Raw genomic sequence first — 23,716 nt, forward strand, 5'->3', positions numbered from 1 at the left:
GAGGAAGAAAGAGAGAGAGAGAGAGAGAGAGAGAGAGAGAGAGAGAGAGAGAGAGAGAGAGAGAATATTAAGCAGGTTCCACACTAAGTGTGGCGCCTGATGTGGAGCTCAATCCCACAACCCTGGGATCATGACCAGAGCCGAAATCAAGAGTTGGACACTCAACCTACTGAGCCAACCAGGCGCTCCTAGAAAAATATTTTTTAAACAGTGGGTTCAGCACTTTAGCGAGTAGTAAATTCACTTTAGTGGGTTGTGAATAACATTTTAAAAAGTCTAATCCAATAGAAAATACCAGATATTCTTTTATCATTAAGGACCCACTTTATCTCTGAAAATGTTTTTTTCTTTCAAAGTCTATTTTATTTGATGTTAAGAATGCAAGATCACTTTCCTTTTGGTTGGTATTTGTGCCGTATATCTTTTTCATCTCTTTACTTTCAACTATTCTGGATCATTTTGTGTTACCTGTACCTCTAGCATAGAGGCAGATTTCTTTTTTTTTTTTTTAATTTTTTTTTTTTCAACGTTTATTTATTTTTTGGGGACAGAGAGAGACAGAGCATGACCGGGGGAGGGGCAGAGAGAGAGGGAGACGCAGAATCGGAAACAGGCTCCAGGCTCCGAGCCATCAGCCCAGAGCCTGACGCGGGGCTCAAACTCACAGACCGCGAGATCGTGACCTGGCTGAAGTCGGACGCTTAACCGACTGCGCCACCCAGGCGCCCCTAGGCAGATTTCTTTTTAATCCAATCTGAAAAATCAGAGTTTATTCTATTTACACTTATTGTGATCAGTAATATTTTATTAATCTAATTCACCAAATGTTTTTATCATGCTTTTACGTTTTTTTCCTTTCCTGCTTTCTATTGCATTGGATTTTCTTTTTTTTTTTCTTTTAAGATTTTATTTTTTTAAGTAATCTCTACACCCAACATGGGGCTGGAACCTACAAACCCGAGATCAAGAGCCGCACACTCTACCACTGAGCCAGCCAGGCACCCCTGAATTAGATTTTTGTATTCCATTTTTCCCCTTCCACTGATTTGTTAGTTCATATTATATATTTTTTGAATATGTCATTATAATGTAATAACTTAAAGTAAAAAATGAGTCTGTCCAACGTCCCCTGAAGAACTTACGGGACTTTAGAAGACTTTAACGTCCCACTCTCATCTCTCATGACTGTTGTCCAGTATTTTAGTTTCCCCTCATTTATTCCCCCACTGGTGTGTGTATATGTGTGTGTTGTGTGTATATATGTATACATATGTGTATATATGTATATATGCACATGCAGTATATGTACATAAGTATACATGTGTATGTGTATATATATATATACGTATATATATATATATATGTATATATAAAACAGTTAATGTCTATTTAGATGTAGCAGCTTCCTCATTCACTATTGTTTCTTGCATTCTGCTCTCACTCCTTCCTTGTGGATTCACTTTCCTTCTAACTCAAGTACATCATTTAGTAGTTCCTCCAGTGAGAGATGTGTTTGAAAATGTATTTAGCCATTGCTCTTGGATGATAATTTAGTAAATTGATTAATAATAAGTTGATTAATAAAATGATAATTTAGTAAATAATAAATAATAAATCTATTATTAGATAATTAATTTAATATAATTCTCTGTTGAATGTTACTTTCCCATAGAGTTAGAACACACTTCACCGTTTTCTGGCATGTGCTACTGCTGCTCAGTAATTTTTTTTTTAAGTTTACTTATTTATTTTGAGAGAGACATAGTGTGAGCAGGGGAGGGGCAGAGAAAGAAGGAGAGAAAGAGAATCCCAAGCAGACTTCATGCTGTTAGCACAGAGCCAATGCAGGGCTCAGACTCACAAAATCATGAGATCCACACCTGAACTGAAACCAATAGTCGAATGCTTAACCAACTGAGCCACCCAGGCACTCCTGCTGATCCGTAATCTTTTAATTTTTTTAAATGTTTATTCGTTTTTTGAGAGAAAGAGAGAGCATAAGTGGGAGTGGGGCAGAGAGAGAGAGGGAGACACAGAATCCAAAGCAGGCTCCAGGCTCTGAGCTGTCAGCACAGGGCTTGAACTCATGAACCACAAGATCACGACCTGACTGAAGTTGGACGCTTAACTGACTGAGCCACCCAGGCGCCCCTGATCAGTAATCTTGATCAGTCTCATTGTTCTTCCTTCGTAGGCAATCCTTCTTTCAAAACAGTTTTAAGACTTCCTCCTTGCTTGTGGCATTCCAGTTTCACCAGGTAGCATTTTGCTGTGATTCTGTCCTCATGTATCTAGTTTGGGATTCATGTTTCTTCAACTTTGGGATATTCTCACCCAAAGATCTCTATCAACACTGCTTCTCACCCACTCATTCTGTTGTCACCCTCTGCAATTTCTATTAGACTTATGTTTGACCTTCTCCTTGTCTCAACTGCTTTCCCCAATTTCCCACTCTATCTCCCTGCTGCCTTCTTTCTCCCAGATCTCTCTCTGAATAGTAATTACTCCTCCAGCTGTGTCTGTCTACTATTTAATGCACACCCAAAATATGGTCCATGGATCAGCACCATTGGCATTACTTGAGCTCATTAGACAGGCAAATTCATGGGTTCCACCTAAGACCTATGAAGTCAGAACTGAATAGAGAGGGGCCAGGAATCTATGTTTAACAAACTCTCCAGGTGATTCTGAAGGTTACTGGAGTTTGAGAAGCATGGCTTTAGCCTGTTTGCTAAATTGTTTTCTTTTCTTTTCTTTTTTAAGCTTTTTAAAATGTTTATTTATTTATGAGAGACAGAGAGTGTGTGTGAGTGGGGAAGGGGCAGACAGAGGTGGGGACAGAGGATCTGAAGCAGGCTCCACGCTGTCAGCACAGAGCCCAACGTGGAGCTCGATCCCATGAAACGTGAAATCATGACCTGAGCCAAAGTTGGATGCTCACCAACTGAGCCACCTAGGTGTCCCTAAATTGTTTTCATTTCTAGAGGTTGTACTTAGTTCTTTTTCAAATCTGATCCTTTTTTTTCTTACTCCCCTATTTAGCAAGGCTTATATTCTTTAAAAAAACTTTTTAGTATATTTCTATAATCATCTTAAATGTACTTATTTCACAGTCTCAAATTGCCACCCTTGAGGCCTTGGATTCTCCAGTTGGTTGTACTTACTGGCTGTCCCCCACCTTCCCCTGCCTCCATTCCTTGTTGGTTTATTTTTTATTATAAGCTCATAGTCACTGAGGGCCCTAGTTCCATTTCCAGGTCTGAGGTCATGTTTTTTATGCAGGAGTCAATACAGGTTTTTTTTAAACATCAGATAGTAAATATTATTTTTTAATTTTTTTAATGTTTATTCATTTTTGAGAGAGAGAGAGAGAGAGAGAGAGAGCGAGCCAGTGGGGGAGGAAGAGAGAGGGAGACACAATCTGAATCAGGCTCCCGGCTCTGAGCTGTCAGCACAGGGCCCAACACAGGGCTCACAAACCGTGAGATCATGACTTGAGCTGAAGTCAGACACGTAACCACTGAGCCACTCAGGTGCCCCAATATTTTTGGCTTTATGGGCCATATAGTGTCTGTCCCAATGACTCTGTCATTATAGCACAAAAAAAATCATACACAATATGTATTTTTAAAAATGGGCATGGCTGCATTCTAGTAAACTTTATTTAAACAGTGGGCCAGAGTTGGTCCACAGGCTATAGTTTGTCAGCCCCTGCTCTTATCCTTAAGTGGGCATTAGAACTGTAGCCCCAGGGGCGCCTGGGTGGCTCAGTTGGTTGAACGTCCAATCATCTTTGGCTTAGGTCATGATCTCACAGCAGTCTGGAGCCTGCTTTGGATTCTGTGTCTCCCTCTCTGCCCCTCCCCCACTTGTACTCCACCTCTCTGTCTGTCAAAAATAAACATTAAAAAAAAAAAAAAAAGAATTGTAGCCCCATGCTTCTCTTGGTGCCCCTTCCATTTTTCTGTATGTATTGCACACACATTATTCCTTTAAGACAATTCTCTAAATTTATCTGATGATATTGAGATCACTTAGGGCACTTGTTAAAAGTGGACTCTCACGGGGGCTCCTGGGTGGCTCAGTCGGTTAAGCATCTGACTCTTGATTTCGGCTCAGGTCATGATCTCACAGTTCATGAGTTTGAGCCCTCTGTCAGAGGCTTGGGATTCTCTCTCTCCCTCTCTCTCTGCACACCTCCTCCCCAGCCCAATAAATAAACATGAAAAAAATAGAATCTCAGGCTCTTGCCTTGTAGGCTCTGAGTCATTGCATGTGAGGTGGAACCAACATGTATGTTTAGCAAGAACCCCAGGTGATTCTAATGATCTGAAGAGTCTGAAACTGCTCTAACCAAAGAATATGTGAAGAATGAACTTAATGTTGAGACTGACATCTGCTTTAACACCCACAGATTTTTATCTCAGTTCTTACACAATGCCACGTTGATTATTCAAATTCTTAAAATCAGAGTCAAGAAGGACTGCTCAGGCTATTAGTGTGTGGTCAGGAGACAGGATCTGTATGACTCATGAACAGCAACTGCTTCTTGGTGGGGTCATCTTTTCAGTGCAATTCTAGAAAGGCCTTCTCCTAGGAAGCCATGCCTATTTTTTATACTAAAGTTCCTTGAACAATAATATCATATTGCAGTATATACTTGGAAAAAGCGGAATTTCCCCCAACAGCTCGGGGATGACAGTTGAGATAAAGTTCATCCAACTTTTCTTGGTACTTGTTTACCCAAATAATCAGCGAATTATTAAGTTGCAAAAGTATTTAAGGGATTCGGTGAACTTTCCAATGATTTGTGAATTACAGCCAAGTGAATGATGTCAAAGACCATATTATTGCACAATGCTTTGATCTTCTTCTTACCATTGATACCCGTAACTGACATTTATAGTTATGGCTGCCCAGATGTTTCTAATGTGCAGTCAAGGTTGAGAGCCACTGCTCAAAATTGTAGACACTTCACCCCTCCACCAGTGGCTCTCAAAGTGGGGTCCTTAAACTAGCAGCTTCAACATCTCTTGAGAGCTAGTTTGAAATGTAAGTGCTCAGGCCCTGTTGCAATCCTACTGACTCTGATACTCTGGAGTTGAGGCCCAGCAATCTGTGTGTTTAGGAGGCTTTCCAGACCATTCTGATGTAGACTACTGTATGAGAACTGTTGCATTGTTCCCCTAGTGAATCCCAGCTCCCTGGATCCCTGCCCCTTGGAAAACTGTACCACTCTTCTCATTAAGCAGGGGAGTCTAGCCCCCCTCTTTTTTTTTTAACATTTATTTATTTTTGAGAGACAGAGAAAGACAGAGCATTAGTGGGGGAGGGGCAGAGAGCGAGAAGGAGACAAAGAATCTGAAGCAGGCTCCAGGCTCTGAGCTGTCAGCACAGAGCCTGATGCAGGGCTTGAGCCCACGAACCGTGAGATCATGACCTGAGCCGAAGTTGGATGCTCAACCGACTGAGCCGCCCAGGCGCCCCTATCCCCCCTCTTTCGAATCTAGGTGAGCCTCATGACTTGCTTTGACCAATAGAAGGTAACTGAAGAGCTGCTGTGCAAGTTTCAGAGTCTGGGCCTCAAGAAGGCTTGAAGCTTCCATTTCTAGAATGTTTTTTCCATAATGTAAGGAAACTGGTCTGGCCCACTGGAGGATGACAGGCCATGTGGAAGAGAACTGAAGAGCCCCAGACATGTGCCTGGGGCCACCTTGGAACTTCCAGCCCAGCCCAGGAGGTCATCTAGGCCAAGAATACCACAGAGCTGCTGGAGAGATCCATCATGGCCAAAGGGTGCATGCTGAAAGTGGTACAGATGAGGTTGGAGCACCAGACTCAGAGCCCCAGTAGGGAGCCATGTGGGGACATCCCACACACAGTTGAAGGTGCTGAATGCAGCATTCACCATTAAATGCACCAACCGAATGCAGCCACGTGAGTGAGTAGAGGAGAAATCAGCAGAAGAACTACCCAGTTAACCCAGAGGACTATGAACAAGAATCAACTGCTGTGGTTTAAGTCACTAAGATTGAGCAGCAGGAGGGCTTATATTACAGCTGTACAATTTACCCACATACTTTGCCTTGAAGGGAAATTGATTAGCCCTTTAAAGAGAAACACTCTGGAAAAGTTGTAATTTTGGCCAGTACTACCACCAAGCAGAGTATTGGGTGCATCAGATGCAACTAATACATAGGGCTGGCTTCACGGGCACCCTGTACAGTCACACAGGCCCTATGCTTAGAAGGGCCTTACATTGTTTTCACACCCTTGTTGTCACCATCTAGAAATTCTTAAAACTTTGAACCAAGGGCCCTGTGTTTTTATTTTACACTAGGCCCTGCAGATTATGAATCCAGTCCCACCAATACATAGTTCCGTCATTTATTCATCACAACACCCCCAGAATTTGGCTTATCAGTTTTCACCACGTATTTGGGATGCGTTGCGACTCAGCAAATAAAAAGGGGGGCGAGAGTTGCAGACTGTCTGGCCACAAACATAGCATGGCATAGCATTTTCTGAGCATATTAAGGAAAATCCACTTGCAGAAATAACCCAGAGTATATTTAAACAACCACAGGACGAGGCAGGGGGAAGGGGAAGAGACTGGCCTGGGAAGCTAGGCCCCAAGCAGGCTAAACTCACTATTAATAGTGCTGTGGCCTATTTTGGCCTGCCTGGTGGCCCTGAAAATTGCCCTGAGAACTGGGCCTGGGAAATGACTGTGGAAATCAGGTGCCTTCATTCTGGGGTATCACTGGAACCATGCTGGGCACAGACAGAGGTCTTTCTGACAAGCTCAAGGACATTTTGCAAAACAGGATTTTCTTTGACAGGGAATTAAAAAAAAAAATTAAGGTTGGGGCACCTGGGTGGCTCAGTCAGTTAAGCATCTGACTTCAGCTCAGGTCATGATCTCATGGTTCGTGGGTTCAAGCCCTGCATCAGGCTCTGTACTGATGGCATGGAGCCTGGAAACTTCTGTGTGTTTCTCTCTCTCTCTCTGCTTCTCCCTTGCTTGTGCTCTCAGTCTCTCTCTCAAAAATAAATAAATAAACTGGAAAAAACATTAAGGCAAACTATCAGGAAATGATCAGGAATATTAGGGAAGAAAATGCATTGATGAGATCAAGTCAATAAGGAACTAACAGGAAACCCTAACCATGTGTTAGGCACTATGCTAAGCACTTAACATACACCATTTCATTTATACCCTCACATATAACTCTGTGAAGGCAGCACTATTATCCCCATTTTACAGGAAAGAAAACTGAGGCTTGGGAAAATGTGACCTTATTAAAGGTCACAGGGGTGATGAGCCAGGATTCAAACCCACATCATGGTACTCCAACTACTCAGGCTGTCCCCTACAGCTCTTCCTCTCAAATTTTCGTATGCAAAGACTCACCTGGGAATCCTGTTAAGATACAGATTCTAATTCTAGAAGTATGGGGTGGGGCCTAGATTCTGCACTGCCAACGATTTGTCACGTGACGATGACCCCACTGGTCCTCAGACCCCAATTTGAGTAGCAGGGATGTGGATATTACAATAGTTTTCCTGCTTCTACTTCTAACCTCCTACAGTTTGGTTTCTCTACAGCAGCCTGCATTATTGTGTTCGTTTCCCCTGCTGCATAGTAAGTGACCTCCCAAAATTTGGCAGCTCACAATGGCAATGAACACTTATCTCACACAGCTTCTGAGGGTCAGGAATCCAGGTGAGGCTCAGTGGGTGGTTCTGGCTCAAGGTCTCTTACAAGGTTACAACTAGGATGTTAGCTGGGCCTGTAGTCACCTGAAGGTTTGGTGGGGCTGGAGGAGCTGCTTCTAAGATGGTTCACTCATGTAGCTATTGGGTGGAGGTCTCAGTTCTTGTATGTGGGTGTCTCTGTAGAGCTGCTCGTGACATGGCAGCTGGCTTCTCCCAGAGTGAATGATCCAAGACAGAGAGACAGAGAGACAGAGAGACAGAGAGACAGAGAGAGAGAGAGAGAGAGAGAGAGAGAGAGAGACACCAAGGCTGCAATGTCATTTATAACCTAATCTTGGAAGTGGCATGCCATTCTTTCTGCCATATTCTATTGGTCACACATATCAACCCTGGTATAGTTGTGGGAAGGGATGCTTCAGAAATGAGAATACCAAGAGGTGGGGATCACAGGGGAGTCATTGTGGATGCCGGCCTGATGGAAACTAAGTGAGAGAATGCCTCTCTTCTCAGCTTCATTGATGTTGGCCTTGGCCATGTGACTTGCTTAGGCTACTGGAATGAGTGGGGAAGTGGCACGTCCCAGACTAGGCCTTAAGACTTGTGTGTGTTTTTCCTCACCCCTTTGAGAGTTTTTGATCTCTGATGTAAAAAGAACATGGCCTTGGCACCTGCTGATCTCAGAAGAATGACAGACCCTGGACAAAACTACATAGAACCCAACAGCCTAGAGCCAAGTGCAGCCAAACACAATTTGGAACAGCTGAAATCTGGCTGGTCTGCTGGCATGTGAGTAGGAAATAAATGTATGTTGTGAGCCACTGAGTTTTGGGGTGGTTTGTTAAGCAGCATTATTGTGACAATAGCTAGCTGACACACTTCTTGACATATTATGTATTTTTATCTGTATAGTCTATGGCAAGAATGCCAGTTCCATGAGGGCAGGGACTTGGTCTTATTCCCTGCAGTACTCCCAGCATCTAGACCAACGCCTGCCTGCCCCATAGCAGGTACTCAATAAACACTAGTGAGTGAATATCAGTGAATGAATTGATCTAATTGTAGAGCATGCCTGCTTAACCTTTATGCTATTAGACTGCCTTCGAGTTAGCCTAGAAAATTACCAAGTATTAGAAAAAGAATTGTCTTGAATACGAGTTCTAGGCAGCATACCCTTTACAAAGAAAATGGGACATGCACCAAGTTGTCTGCCACTGTCTCTGTGCCAGACGCCATCCCTCTTCACCTGGGCCACCCAGGTCATCCCGGACTTCACCCAGAAGCGGACCCTGGAGTCACCCAGAAACCACAATCACCCTCTGCCTGAGAATGGAAGCGCTGCTTTAAATGACACTGGCTCACCTGGTTGGGCGGCTGTCCCCAGAGGAAAGCCAGAGTGATGGCTAATGACGCACACAAAGAGAGGAAATCACCCCCCCCCCCTGCCCTGAACAGCTGCACCAGGAGACACCCCGTTCTGGAAAGGAGGAAGAGGAAGTCAAGAAAGCTGTAAAGCTGACTAACAATCTGGGGAAGGCAACAGTCACAAAAAAGCAGAAGGAAAAAGGCTGGCCCTTAAGTCACTAATTGTTGGGCTGGCTGACAAAATACAAATCAATACCCACTCCTCAGGTTTTCCTCAGGTCCTGCCACTTCAGGGCTCACTTTGGGTTGGGAATATCTTGAATGCGAAATTGGCCAAATTCGTACCTTCCAACTACATGAACAGTGTGTTTTCCTTCAAATACAAATGCTCAGTGGGCACCTGGGTGACTCAATGGGTTGAGCATCTGACTTTGGGTCAGGTCATGACCTCACGGGTTCATGAGTTCGAGGCCCACATCAGGCTCACTAAGTGCAGAGCCCTCTTCAGATCTTTTGTTCTCTTTTCTCTCTGCCCCACATCTGCTTGTACTCTCTCTCTCTCAAAAATTAACATTAAAAAACCCCACAAATACAAATGCTCAGAATAGATCTACGTGTGCTGATGTGGAAAGCTATCCTCAATGCTAAAAGAAAGGCAGGACTCAGGATGTAGAGTGTGTGCCCATATTTATAAAAAACACAATAAATATACATAAATGTTCACATGTACAAAAGAAAAACACTAAAAAGACACACCCCAAATTGTTAACAGTGGTTTTATCTGGGAGACAGGTTTAGAGTAGGACAAGAATGGAGAGTTCCACATTTAACTTTAAAGTACTTGTTATAAAAAATAAAAAAATAAAAAAAATAAAGTACTTGTTATATATAAACTATAGGGTACCACCTGGGTGGCTCAGTCAGTTAAATGTCCAACTTCAGCTCAGGTCACAATCTCACAGTTCACAAGTTCAAGCTCTGCGTTGGGCTCTGTGCTGACAGCTCAGAGCCCAGAGCCTGCTTCAGATTCTGTGTCTCCCTCTCTCTCTGTCCCTCCCCACTCTGTCCCTCCCTTGCTCGCACTCTTGCTCTTTCTCTCAAAAAAAAAAAATTTTTTTTTAATTTAAAAAAAAGTACTTGTTATGGACTGAATGTGTTCTCCTCAAATTGTAGCCCCCAACATGATGAGATTAGGGAGTGGTAATTAGGATTAGATGAAGTCACCAGGATAGGATCCTCATGACGGGATTAGTACTCTTGTAAGAGGAAATCAGAGAACTTGTTCTTTCTGTCTCTCTCTCTCTGCCATAAGTGGACACAGCAAGAAGGCAGCCATCTGCAAGCCAGGAAGAAGTTTCTCACCAGACACCAAATATGCCGGCACCTTGATCCTGAGGCTCCCAGCCTTCAGAACTGTAAGAAATAAATGTCTGTTGCTTAAGTTCCCCGATCTGTGGCATCCTGTTATACAGCAGCCCAAGCTAAGACATTATTTCTGTATGGGTTTTGTTTATCATGACTATCTTCCATTTTATAATAAAAATATCAATGAAAGACTTTTTTCATACAAAGATGGCCATCCATTTCCATACCCAAACTGACATGCTCCTCCTTACAGTATGTTCTGAGGGGGTCAGATGTGGTTGTAAAAGGACCTCTTGTTTCATATGACGTTTGCCAGTGACAAGGAGGCCTCTCCTCCCTTGCTCTGAGGTGAGGACTGTTATTGAATCCTTGACGCCATGACTCTGCTTGCCTTGTCCTTTTAGTTACATCAGTGTTTACTTGCCGCAAATTAGTGCTGACTTAACCCATCCGGCAGAAGATCGTGGTCTGCAGCCATGCCCAGATCTGCCCACATCACCACCCCTCGGGAATGGGTGTGTTTATCCCACTTCTCGTCTCCATCTGCTCCTTGGCGTTCCAGCTACTCTCATACCTCAAGCAATCTTCTAATAGCACACATAAAATTGACAGAGAAAGACTACTCTCTCCATCTGCTCTTGAAAACCTCTCTGATGTGTTTAGGAAACAGAACCTCAAATAGGGTACTTTTCAAATAGGGAAGACACTGATAGATAATTACACCCATAGTGATACCATTCATTTCTGCAGCTAGAATTCACAGGACACTTTCTTGTGTGGTGTCACTGAAGAACATTTTGATCTTTATGCTAACGGGGTGAGCTGGACAGCTATTATCAGTCTCAAAGAGAAAGAAACTGAGATTCCGAGGATAGTGATTTGCACTGGATCATCTAGTAGAAAGGTAGCAAAGTGGATTCCAATTCACTGGTGGGTCTTAAATCTGGCTGTACATTAGTGTCACGTCAGGGGTCTTTTAAAAACTGCCAATCTCTTATTCTCACCCTGGCCAGTTGAACAAAAATCTCAGGGGAATGAGGCCTTGGGCATTAGAATTTAAAAAGAAAATCTTTCCAAGGATGACCTTGATATACAGTGAGGCTTGAAACCATTGCAATCCATAGGTAATAGATAAGCCAGTCTTTTGTTAAACTCACATGTGCTAATTCATCACCAGGATTAAGAGCTCTCTCTTATTGGGGTGCTATATTGGGGTGCTATACCACTCAACAGTAAAAAGGAAGAGACTACTGATCTCCACAACCACATGCAGGAACCTGATACATCAGGTCCAGTGAAGGAAGCCAGACGCAAAGGCTATATTTTTTATGATTCCATTTATCTGACATTCTGGAAAAGGCAAAACCAGAGGGGCAGAAAACAGATCAGTGAGCATCCAAGGCTGGTGGTAGGGACAGGGGTTAACTACAGAGGGACAGCCTGAGAGAATTTTGGGAGATGATATAAATGTTTCTATGCCTTGATTACGGGGGTAGTTACACTATATGCAGTTGTCAAGACTGAAAGACTATACACAACAAAAGGTAAATTTTACCGTATGTAATATATATCTTGAGAAACTTGATTAAAAAACATGTATACACAAAATGAGATTTACTGCACACCCACTAAAATGGCTAAAACTAAAAAAGACTGACCATACTAAGTACTGGTAAGGACATAGAACAATGGGAACTCTCATACATTTCTAGTAAGAATGCAAAAGGGAACTCTCATACATTTCTAGTAAGAATGCAAAAAAATAAAAATAAAAATAAAAGAGAGAGATGGGATTCTGAGGACAGTCAGACCTGGGCTTAAACTCTGGCCTTACCACTTATCACTGTGTGATGTTGGGCAAGTCACTTAGGGTTTCTAGGCCTTGGTTGGTTCATCTACACATGAGATAATAGTAGTACCTACCTGCCTACTTTATAGGATCAGCATAAAGCATAAAGGAGATAATGCTTGTAAAACACTTAATCCAATGCCTGGCACATGGCAAAAGAAGCAATAACACTAGATTTTGCTATTCTTCTTTTTTTTTTTTAATTAATTTATTTATTTTAAGAGAGAGAGAGAGAGTGTATATGCACATGCACACAAGCATGCAAGCTGGGGAGGGACGGAGAGAGAGGGAAAGAGAGAATCCCAAGCAGGCTCCATGCTGTCACTGCAGAGCTCAACATGGGGCTCAATCCCATGAACCCTGAGATCATGACCTGAGCTGAAACCACGAGTCGGATGCTCAACCGAATGAGCCACCCAGGTGTCCCTAGATTTTTGCTATTCTTAACATTATTATCATTCTTCTTGTTATTGCTTCCTCTGAGCTCATCAAGAGGTGGATGATGTTTCTAAAGCACCCAGCACTGTTCTTGGCAAGTCGAAGGTCCTCAATACACATCTGTCAAATGAGAGAGTGAACATATGGAGCCACACGTCAATGGAGGGAGTAGGCCTCTATTTGAGTGGAACCGGCAGAAGGGATACCCACAGCCATCCTTGGGGGCACTCCACTTCACGTGCTAGAGGTCTAATATCGGGATCCCCACCTAAAACCAAGACCTCCAGAACGTTGAGAAGTACAGAAGTTTTACTCTACTTTATCAGCCCGTATACATGACCTAGATCTCCCTAATAGCTTATAAACATTCTCCATGTGTTAGAAAATGCTCACAACCAATTTTACTATGGGGGAGGTTCACAAATACCTGCAATACAGCCTAAAGGAAAGGGCATTTGGGGATCTTCTGGTTGGGAAGGTAAGGTGATAGTGAAACTGAAAAATAGACTGAAAATGTATTCATGGGCCAGCAAACACCAAGAAGATTCCTTAAGAAGATAAATCTGTCTATGTGGAGTTCCCACTAGAGGAACCGTGGGCAGAGATTTCTTATCAAATCACAAAGGTCGTGACCAACCCTCTGAGGCTATCAAGAGATGGCTGTGCACCGTCAAGAGGAAAGCTGAGGGTAATCTGATGCAACGCCCATTTTTAGCATTCCTTTTGCACAATACAATGTCTGACTTTTGCCAGGGAAGTCTGCCCACCTGTCAGGAGATATCAGCACTCAGGACAGAAATTCCGAATGAAGACAATCTTTTCTGTCCAATACTCAGATGAATTAAACACACCCCATTAGCTTTCCGCTGGTGCTCTCCTTTCAAGCCTGTTTGGGGGACCGTAATTTCCCCTCGCACACTTCATTTCTTCACCTTACGAGGCTTGGTGCAGAGGTGGTTCACAAAGTCCAATGCTAAAATGAATACACTTTTCTCAAGAGTGATCTCTTGGGGATTAACAAGCACAGCTGTTGAGTTCAAGGATCCTGGTACAAAAGTACCTTCCCACAAAAGTCTGTGTGTAAGTGCCTGTGTCGATCCCAGAGAAGGGCTTTTAAAATGGAACAGAACAGTTTGTTCTTCTTTGTTTTCAAATGCCTTCATTAGAGAGATAATTTAAGGGATTCAGTTATTCACTAAAATATTTATTATGTACCTAGTATGTGCCAGACAGTGTTCTAGGGGCTGGGGATACAGGATGAACAAGTCAAGCAACCTCTACCCTTACGGAGCTCACATTCCGGTCAGGATGACAGGCAAGAGACAAACAAGTGAATATTCAGTATGATGTCAGGTGATTGGTAAGTGATAGGCAGAAAACAAAGCAAAGTAAGAAGCTGGAGAGTAATGAGGGGGTGCCATTTTGGAAAGGGTGACCAGAACAGATATTCAAGAAGAATCCTGAATGAAGCAAGAGAAGGTACTGTGACTGAGAGTTGCCAAGTGCAAAGAATAAACAGCAAGTGCAAAGGCCTTGAGATGGGAGCATGCATGGTGTCCCTGATGAACTATATAAGAAGGCCACCTGCTGGTTTGTTTTTTTTTTAATTTTTTTTTCAACGTTTATTTATTTTTGGGACAGAGAGAGACAGAGCATGAACGGGCAAGGGGCAGAGAGAGAGGGAGACACAGAATCGGAAACAGGCTCCAGGCTCTGAGCCATCAGCCCAGAGCCTGACGCGGGGCTCGAACTCCCGGACCGCGAGATCGTGACCTGGCTGAAGTCGGACGCTTAACCGACTGCGCCACCCAGGCGCCCCTCCCTGCTGGTTTTTTAAACAGATGCCCTGGGATGCCTGGTTAGCTTACTCGGTAGAGCATGCAACTCTTGATCTAAGGAAGATGGAACCAGTAATAATAACAGCAACAACATCAGCTAATATTTACTGTGGATTTACTATGTGCCTGGCACTGTGCCAAGGCCCAAATGTGGACTAACCATCCAATTCAATCTTCACAGGTGGGAACTATTACTATTCCTGTTTTTTGAACAGGAAATTGTGGTTCAGAAGTTAAATAACCCACCCAAAGTTATCAATAACCTGACATACAGATTCAAACAGATCTGTCTGCTGCTAGAGCCCATATTATTAACAACTGGCCATGAAGCATGTTTTACACAGAATAAAACAAGTCTTTCCACTCACCCACAACATTTAAGAACAAGAAAGTTAAGGCTAATGATGAGAACTTCAAGTTCTCATTTGGGGGGGAGGGTCACGCCTACCAGCCCAGCCAGCTGCCAGAAGTAGATGAAATTTTCTCTTCCCCTAAGTGCAGAGCTGCAACTTGGAATTTCTGATGTCTGCATAAAAATATGGGAGGAACTACAAAACTTTTTCTTTGTATTCTTTGAAGGGCCTTTTCATAGTTGCTTGGCTTTTATCCTGCACTGTTCTCCTCATCCATTTTCTACCTAACTTAAAGAGAAAGGAGTGGTTTTTCAGGGGGAAAATATCAAGTTCAATCAAATCAAACACAGTTGAACACCCATCTCTTTCTTTTCCTCTTATTGTGGTAAAATACACATAACATAAAATTTACCACCTTAACCATTTTTTCATTTTTTTTTAAGTTTATTATTTTGAGAGGGACAGAGTGGGGGGGGGGGGGCAGAGAGCAAGAATCCCAAACAGGCTCCATGCTGCCAGCACAGAGCTCAACACGGGGCTTGAACTCACAAAACTGTGAGATAATAACCTGAGCCGAAACCAAGAGTCTGATACTTATCCGACTGAACCACCCAGGCGCCCCACCACCTTAACCATTTTTAAATGTACTATGCAGTAGTATTAAGTACACTAAGTAACTGTTGTGCAACCATCACCACCATCCATCCCAAGACCCTTCACATCTTCTAAATCTGAAAGTCTGTACCCACTGAACACTCCCATATTTACCCTCTCCCCAGCCCCACAACCACAGTTATACTTTCTGTCTTTATGATTCTTACTATTCTAAGCTCCTCCTATAATGTGGAATCATACAGAATTTGTCTTTTTGTGACTGGCTTATTTCACTTAGCCTTAGGTCTTCAAGGTTCATCCACATTGTAGCACATTACAGATTTCTTTCCTTTTTAAGGCTGAACAATATTACATTTCATATATATAGCACATTTTGCTTATCCATTTGTCTACTGATGGACACTTGAGTTGCTTCCACGATTTAGGTATTGTGAATAATGCTAGGAACATGGGCGTACAAATATCTATTCGAGACCCCACTTTCAGTTCTTTTGGAACACACACCACTTTTTATTTAGAATCTTCAGAATGCTCTAAAGAGGGAAATGCCGGGGCACCTGGGTGGCTCAGTCGGTTAAGCGTCCAACTTCGGCTCAGGTCATGATCTCATGGTCTGTGAGTTCGAGCCCCGCGTCGGGCTCTGTGCTGACAGCTCAGAGCCTGGAGCTTGTTTCAGATTCTGTGTCTCCCTCTCTCTCTGACCTTCCCCCATTCATGCTCTGTCTCTCTCTGTCTCAAAAATGAATAAACGTTAAAAAAAATTTTTTTTTTTTAAATAAAGAGGGAGGGGCGCCTGGGTGGCGCAGTCGGTTAAGCGTCCGACTTCAGCCAGGTCATGATCTCGCGGTCCGTGAGTTCGAGCCCCGCGTCGGGCTCTGGGCTGATGGCTCGGAGCCTGGAGCCTGTTTCTGATTCTGTGTCTCCCTCTCTCTCTGCCCCTTGCCCGTTCATGCTCTGTCTCTCTCTGTCCCAAAAATAAATAAAAAACGTTGAAAAATAAAATAAAATAAAATAAAGAGGGAAATGCCAATATTTCTCCCCTGCCTTTTAAACTGTTGGCTGATCCAATGGGTTTTTCTCTAGTGAAGTCTAACACATGTGCTGTGAAAGGCTTTCTTTGTTCATGAAATCAAAGAGTTCTCCAAATCACTTGTGGTTTGTTATTTCTTGTTAATTAAGACTGTAACAGGAGAGCTATAGGCAAAATAATCAAACTTCCTCGCAACCCAAAAAAATCATTTGAGCCTAGTTCTTTTCTACACATAGACACAAGTGTGTGTAAACGTGCATGCACACACAGACACACACATACACACAGAGCCCTAAAGAGGCTGAGGAATAATAGTTTAATGATGCCAAATTTGAAAAGAGGAAAAGGGATCATGGTTAAATGTAGGGTTCCAAGTCTTTATTTAAATAATGTTTTTACGGGTACTTGGGTGGCTCAGTCGGTTAAGCGACTGCCTCTTGGTTTCAGCTCAGGTCATTATCTCATGGTTCATGAGTTCGAGCCTGGCCCTTACTTGGGATTCTCTCTCTCTCCCTCTCTTTGCCCCTCTCCTGCTCACGCTCTCACTCTCTCAAAATAAACATTAAAAAAGAATCATTTATACATGTTTTTATCCCACTGTAAAAATAACATATAATTTTGTTTCTATCTATAAAAACAATAGATGATTTGAAAAATAAAAAAAAAGTAGAGGGCAAAAACATCACCCTCATCCCACCTCTGAACAACTACAATATTTTTTATATATTTGTTTCTTGTGCATTATCTACATGCACTTGTTTTAACATAATTATAAACAATATATATACATATATATATAAGACATTTTATTCTTCCTTCACTTAATATACTATGGCAATCTCCATCTTGTCACTATGCTCTGTTTATTATTTTTAGTGTCGGCATAATATTCCATTGAGTAAATGCCCAGTCTTTATTTTATAATTACTACATTATTGAGTATTGATTATTTTACATTTTACTTAATCTAAAAGATGTCATACACTTTCATGAAGAAAATTCTGATCCTGTATCATAACTTTGGTCCTGGTAGAGCTTCACTTATTCAGCCTCCAGCTACCAGAATAGGCCAAGAGATATCTAGATATAACAAGTGGCCGCTCAATCATCACTTTTCAGGCTTCGTGAAGCCTCAGAGATCTGCTGTACTGGTTGCGAATGGTGTTCCCTAGACAGAGTTGTGCAGTGTACAACCCACACAACTGGTCACACTGCCTTTACCTGTTCATACCCTCTTGCACAGTCCATGCAACTTCAACTTCCCTCGACATACTTTAGGGTCCCAATCTCTTACTCTTCCTCTCTTCACTCTCCTGTCTAGACCTACAGCAGGGCATATTTGTCTACATTGCTGGTGCATGTAAATATATCTACAGAGAGTCTCCAGCCTCTCTAGAGAATAATAAAGAAATAATTGTCAAAACTCTGAAAAAAGATGCTTACTTTTTGAGCCATCAATTCTACTTCTAGCAATTAATCTCATAGAGAAAATCAGATAAGGGTGCAGACATATGAACAGGGATGTTTTTCTTGTTTTTTTTTTTCAACGTTTATTTATTTTTGGGACAGAGAGAGACAGAGCATGAACGGGGGAGGGGCAGAGAGAGAGAGGGAGACACAGAATCGGAAACAGGCTCCAGGCTCCGAGCCATCAGCCCAGAGCCTGACGCGGGGCTCGAACTCCCGGACCGCGAGATCGTGACCTGGCTGAAGTCGGACGCTTAACCGACTGCGCCACCCAGGCGCCCTAAGGATGTTTTTCTTAATATATGTTACATAGTAGAGAAAACTAGAATGTCCAGCTATGGTTAAATAAATTATGTATTATAGAGCCATTATAATTTGTGAAACTGACTTATGTGTGCTGACAAAGAAGGATATTCCCAATATAATCATTAAGGGGTAAAAGCAGGCACAAAACAGTGATTATCATCATAATTTTGTTTTATTTTATTTTATTTTATTTATTTTTTTTTTAAGTATGTTTTTTTTTTAATTTTTTTTTTTTAACATTTATTTATTTTTGAGACAGAGAGAGACAGAGCATGAACAGGGGAGGGGCAGAGAGAGAGGGAGACACAGAATCTGAAACAGGCTCCAGGCTTTGAGCTGTCAGCACAGAGCCCGACGCGGGACTCAAACTCATGGACCGTGAGATCATGACCTGAGCCGAAGTCGGACGCTTAACCGACCAAGCCACCCAGGCGCCCCCATAATTTTGTTTTAAAAACTTCCTAATGAATAGGAAAAATTCTAAAGGGATGAATACATGATTGAATTTTTAAAAACTTATATGTATTATCCTTTTTTCCACAATGGAAATCTATTACTTAAGCAATAAAAATAATATATGTGCCTAAGAAAATTTTGCTCCTTGGGGTAGGCTTCCCTTCCCAACTACGGGCAAGCCGATATGGGCCCCAGTCTTTCCCTGGGACAAAGTGGCATAGTTTCTCTGTACGAGTGAACCCAGATTTCTATTTTGTGTCCATATCCTCTTTAATGTGCAACTAATCAAGAGTCTAGAACTTTTCATCTTGAAAATTATCATTGTCAGGACTCCTACTGTGACAGAAACCCCTCTGGAAGAGACTCATTTGTACAGCTGAATCCAGATGTTCCACAGCCTTAAAGGTTCAGCTCCCTCCTGTCTCTCATGTCTCTCGCCTCTGCAGTCACTTCTCCATCGGGTTCTTCACACAGTGGCAAGATGTTTGCGGACAGCTGGGCCTCCCAGAGACCCCCATGCAAAGCAAGCTGCTGCACTGTGTGAACAATTGTAAGACTCCCAGAATGGAGTTTCACTAGGTGTGAGTGGCCTGATTTAGGTCTTGCCCATCATGAACTAATCCCTGTAGCCAGAGGGATACAATATTCTAGTGTCCAAGCCGACACAGACCCACCTGTGCGGTGAGGGGGCGGGGGACTGTCCGACTTTAAACACGCGCTCTTCGTTTACAGCAAGCTATTTCTCCTTGGGGGCACCTCATCCACCCCAGGTCATTGCACAACAGACAAAGGTATAAATGCACAGATTCTCATTGTTCTCTGCAGGTGGAGATCAGGATCTCCAATTTTTTTTTTTTTTTTCCTGCAAAGCCACAAAGGCGCTGCTGGAGCAACCTTGCTCTGTATTGTTCATCAAATGCACAAAAACGGTAATGATTAGTAGCCTTTGTGATTGTCAGTTGTCACAGTGCCTAGAGGGGAAGTTGATCCTGGGAAGAGGGAAGACTGTGTGCCACACTGGAGTCTAGGCTGAGTTAGACAAAATAAAATAAACAAATGGGCAGAAGGCATAAAGCACCTGGAGCTTATTTAGACAGAACCAATATTCAATGGATTTATCTGGTCTCTCTGTCCTAAATCATTAAGGAAATTTCAATCCTTATGGCCCATGAGAACTTCATTTGAACTTCACAGGACAGCAGAGTTTTCTCTATTAATTGTTACCTATTCTATCCAGTATTTCATAAGCAGAAGAACCATTGATGTGGCAGCTTATGACCAATCACACTTCAGAAAGGAGAGTGTCCAGAGGACCAGAAATCATTCACAGTATCCAAATGGATTTAAAAAATTCAGTTTGCATGTTGAAACAATCTAGACTAACCATTACTCTAGTGTTCTGAAAGAAGGAATAAGAGCATGTCTCCTTTTACAGATGTGTTTAATATCTAGTAATAACTACCAGGAATCTATTTATATGGCTAATTATAAAGTCACAGCTACCAAGAATAGCTCAGTACACAATGCTTTTCATACCATGTGACATTTCTTTTAATGTGGTTGGTTAAAATATATTTTTATGATATGTCCAGCTAGTTTTATGATAAATGAGGATGTCAGATTTCTGGATTTTAAAACTTCCTGCCAAGAATATTATTCAATCTTAAAAAGGAAGGAAGTTCTGGGGCGTGTGGGTGGCTCAGTCAGTTAGTTAAGTGTCGACTTCGGCTCAGGTCATGATTTCTCAGTTTGTGAGTTCGAGCCCTGCGTCCTGCTCTGTGCTGACAGCTTGGAGCCTGGAGTCTGCTTCGGATTTTATGTCTCCCTCTCTCTCTACCCCTCCCTTGCTCATGCTCTGTCTCTCAAAAATAAATAAACACTAAAAATTTTTTTAATATAATAAAAAAAGGAAGGAAGTTCTGACACATGCTACAATATAGATGAATATTAAGGACATTATGCGAAGTGGAATAAGCCAGTCATGACAAAGACTATACGATTCTACTTATATGAGTTATCTAGGTAGTCAAATCCTAGAGACAGAAAGTAGGAGGGTGGTTGTCAGGGGCTGGGGGAAGGAGGGAATAGGGAGGAGTTATTGTTTAGTGGGCACAGAGTTTCAGTTTAGAATGATGAAAAAAGTTCTGGAGATGGATGGTGGTAATGGCTGTACAACAATGTGAATGTGCTTAATGTCACTGAACTCTACAACTAAAAATGGTTAAAATGGTAAATTTCTTTTTTATAGTTTTTAAAAATTTATTTGTTTTTCTCTTTTTTTTCTTTTTTTTTAATTTTTTTTTTCAACGTTTATTTATTTTTGGGACAGAGAGAGACAGAGCATGAACAGGGGAGGGGCAGAGAGAGAGGGAGACACAGAATCGGAAACAGGCTCCAGGCTCTGAGCCATCAGCCCAGAGCCCGACGCGGGGCTCGAACTCACGGGCCGCGAGATCGTGACCTGGCTGAAGTCAGACGCTTAACCGACTGCGCCACCCAGGCGCCCCTTGTTTGTTTTTAGAGAGAGAGTGAGCATGAGTGGGGGATAGGGGCAGAAGGAAAGAGAGAAAAAGAGAGAGAATCTTAAGCAGGCTCCACGCTGAGCGGGGAGCCTGATGCAGGGCTCAATCTCATGACCCTGGGATCATGACTTGAGCCAAAATCAAGAGTAGGAACGCTTAACCAACTCAGTCACCGGGGCACCCCAAAATGGTAAATTTCATGTTATGTATATTTTAGCATATGAAAAAATTTTGTAGGAGACTATATTTTTCCTTCATGGTGTTTAAGAAAGTACAAGTAAAGGTTTTCATTAATTGCAAAACCTTCATGGTAAGTGCAGTGAAACTACATGCGAGTGTGTAAGGAAAGAGAGTTTGTACAATTGCCAGCTATGAGGTAACACTTCACGAATTCCTGAAAATCCCTTTTTCTGGTCATAGGATACCTCACTGTTATTCACAAATCCAGGCCCAAAATCAAGAACCTGTGTCAGAAGAACACATGGTTAAAAGGAATAAAGTGCCTTGCTTTGTATTTTTCCCCATAATATTCATGTGTTTATTATTTTTTTAAGTTTATTTATTTGTTTTGAGAGAGAGAGAGAGAGAGTGAGCAGGGCAGGGTCAGAAAGACGGAGAGAGAGAATCCCAAGCAGGCTCCACACTGTCAGCACGGAGCCAGATATGGGGCTCAAATCCATAAACCATGAGACCATGACCTCAGCTGAAACCAAGAGGTGGATGCTTAACCGACTGAACCACCCAGGCTCCCCTCATTTGTTTCCTTATATAGAATTCACATAACATAAAATTCACCCTTTTAAAGTTTACAATTCAGTGCTTTTTATTCACAAAGCTGTACAACCATGCCCACTATCTAATTCCAGAACATTCTATCACCCAAAACAATGCCATTAGCAGTCACTCCCAGTGCTTCTCTTCCTCCAGTCCCTGACCACCACTAATCTGGTATATTTTTAAAATTTTTTTCTTAATCTTTATTATTTATTTTTGAGAGAAAGAGAGAGAGAGAGAGAGCAAGGGAGGGGCTGAGAGAGAGGGAGACACAGAATCCGAAGTAGGCTCCAGGCTCTGAGCTGTCAACACAGAGCCTGACATGGGGCTCGAACTCATGGATTGCAAGATCATGGCCTGAGCCAAATGGGACGCTTAACAGACTGAACCACCCAGGTGCCCCTAATCTGGTTTCTGTGTAAGGATTTACCTATTCTGGACATTTTACTTAAATGGACTATGTGGCCTATTGTGTCTGGCTCCTTTTACTTAGCAAAAAGCTTTTAAGGTTCACCCATTTTGTAGCAGGTAACAGTACTTCACTCCTTTTGATGGCTGAGCAACACTCCATTACATGGATGTACCACATTTTATGTATCCATTCATCAGTTGGTGGACATTTGGATTATTTTCCACATTTCGGCTACTGTGAATAATGCTTCTGTGAACCTTCATGTACAAGTGTTTGGACAGATGCTTTCCATTACCTTAAATATACACCTAGGAGTGGGAATGCAGAGTCATGGAGTGGTGGCTCAATTTTTAGATTTTTGAGGAACTGCCAAACTGCTTTCCAAAGTGGCAGCACCATCTTCCATTCTCACCAGCACTGTGTGAGCCCTTCCAAGATCTCTACACTCTCACCAACATTTGTTGTCTTTTGGATCCTAGCCATACTGGTGGGTGTGAGGTGGTATCTCACTGTGGTTTTGCTTTACATTTCCTACATCTTTTTATGGGTTTGCGTATAGTCTTTGAAGCAGTGTGTATTTGAATCCTTTGCCAGTTTTGTAATTGTGTTATTTGTCGGGTTGTGAGAATTCTTTATATATTTGAGATATTGAGCCCTTATTTGATACAAGATTTGCAAATATTTTCTCCCATTCTGTGAATTGACTTTTTTATTCACTTGATGGTGTTCTTAGGAGCCAAAAGTTTTCCATTTTGATCAAGTCCGATGTGCTTTTCTTCTCTTGTTGCTTGTGCTTTTTGTTATGTAAACTGGTGTTTAATCCAAAGTCATGAAAATTTACACCTATGTTTTCTTTTCAGAGTTTTACCGTTTTTGCATTTTAATTTAGGTCTGATTAATTTTGGATTAATTTTTGTATATTGTACGAGGTGGGAGTCTAACTTGATTTTTTGCATATCACTATTTGTTGAAAAGACTATTGTTTCCCCATTGAATGGTCTTGGCACTCTTGTTAAAAATCAATTGACCATAAATTTAAGGGGTTATTTCTGGACTCTCAATTCTATTCTATTGATCTATGCCTGTCCTTATGCCACTAGCATTTGGTTACTGTAGCTTTATAGTAAGTTTTCCAATAGAGAAGTGTGAGTCCTCCAACTTTGTCTTTTTCAAGACTGTTTTGGCTATTTGGGGTCTCTTATATTTTCAT

The 23,716-nt window shown here is 42.1% G+C and overlaps 1 protein-coding gene and 1 long non-coding RNA gene across 8 annotated transcripts in view; one reads left to right on the forward strand and one right to left on the reverse strand.

Moving 5' to 3' along the window:
- IQCK (IQ motif containing K) overlaps window positions 1-23,716 on the reverse strand; it is a 128,543-nt gene that overhangs the window by 45,099 nt on the left and 59,728 nt on the right. The gene's annotated exons all lie outside the window — the stretch shown is intronic.
- LOC109495255 lies at window positions 7,452-10,662 on the forward strand. The gene is made up of 3 exons (XR_002150575.3): window positions 7,452-7,726; window positions 8,349-8,505; window positions 10,394-10,662. It is a non-coding gene; the product is annotated as an uncharacterized LOC109495255 (long non-coding RNA).

This window comes from Felis catus, chromosome E3 (genome assembly GCF_018350175.1).
Source record: "Felis catus isolate Fca126 chromosome E3, F.catus_Fca126_mat1.0, whole genome shotgun sequence".
Classification (NCBI taxonomy): Eukaryota; Metazoa; Chordata; class Mammalia; order Carnivora; family Felidae; genus Felis; species Felis catus.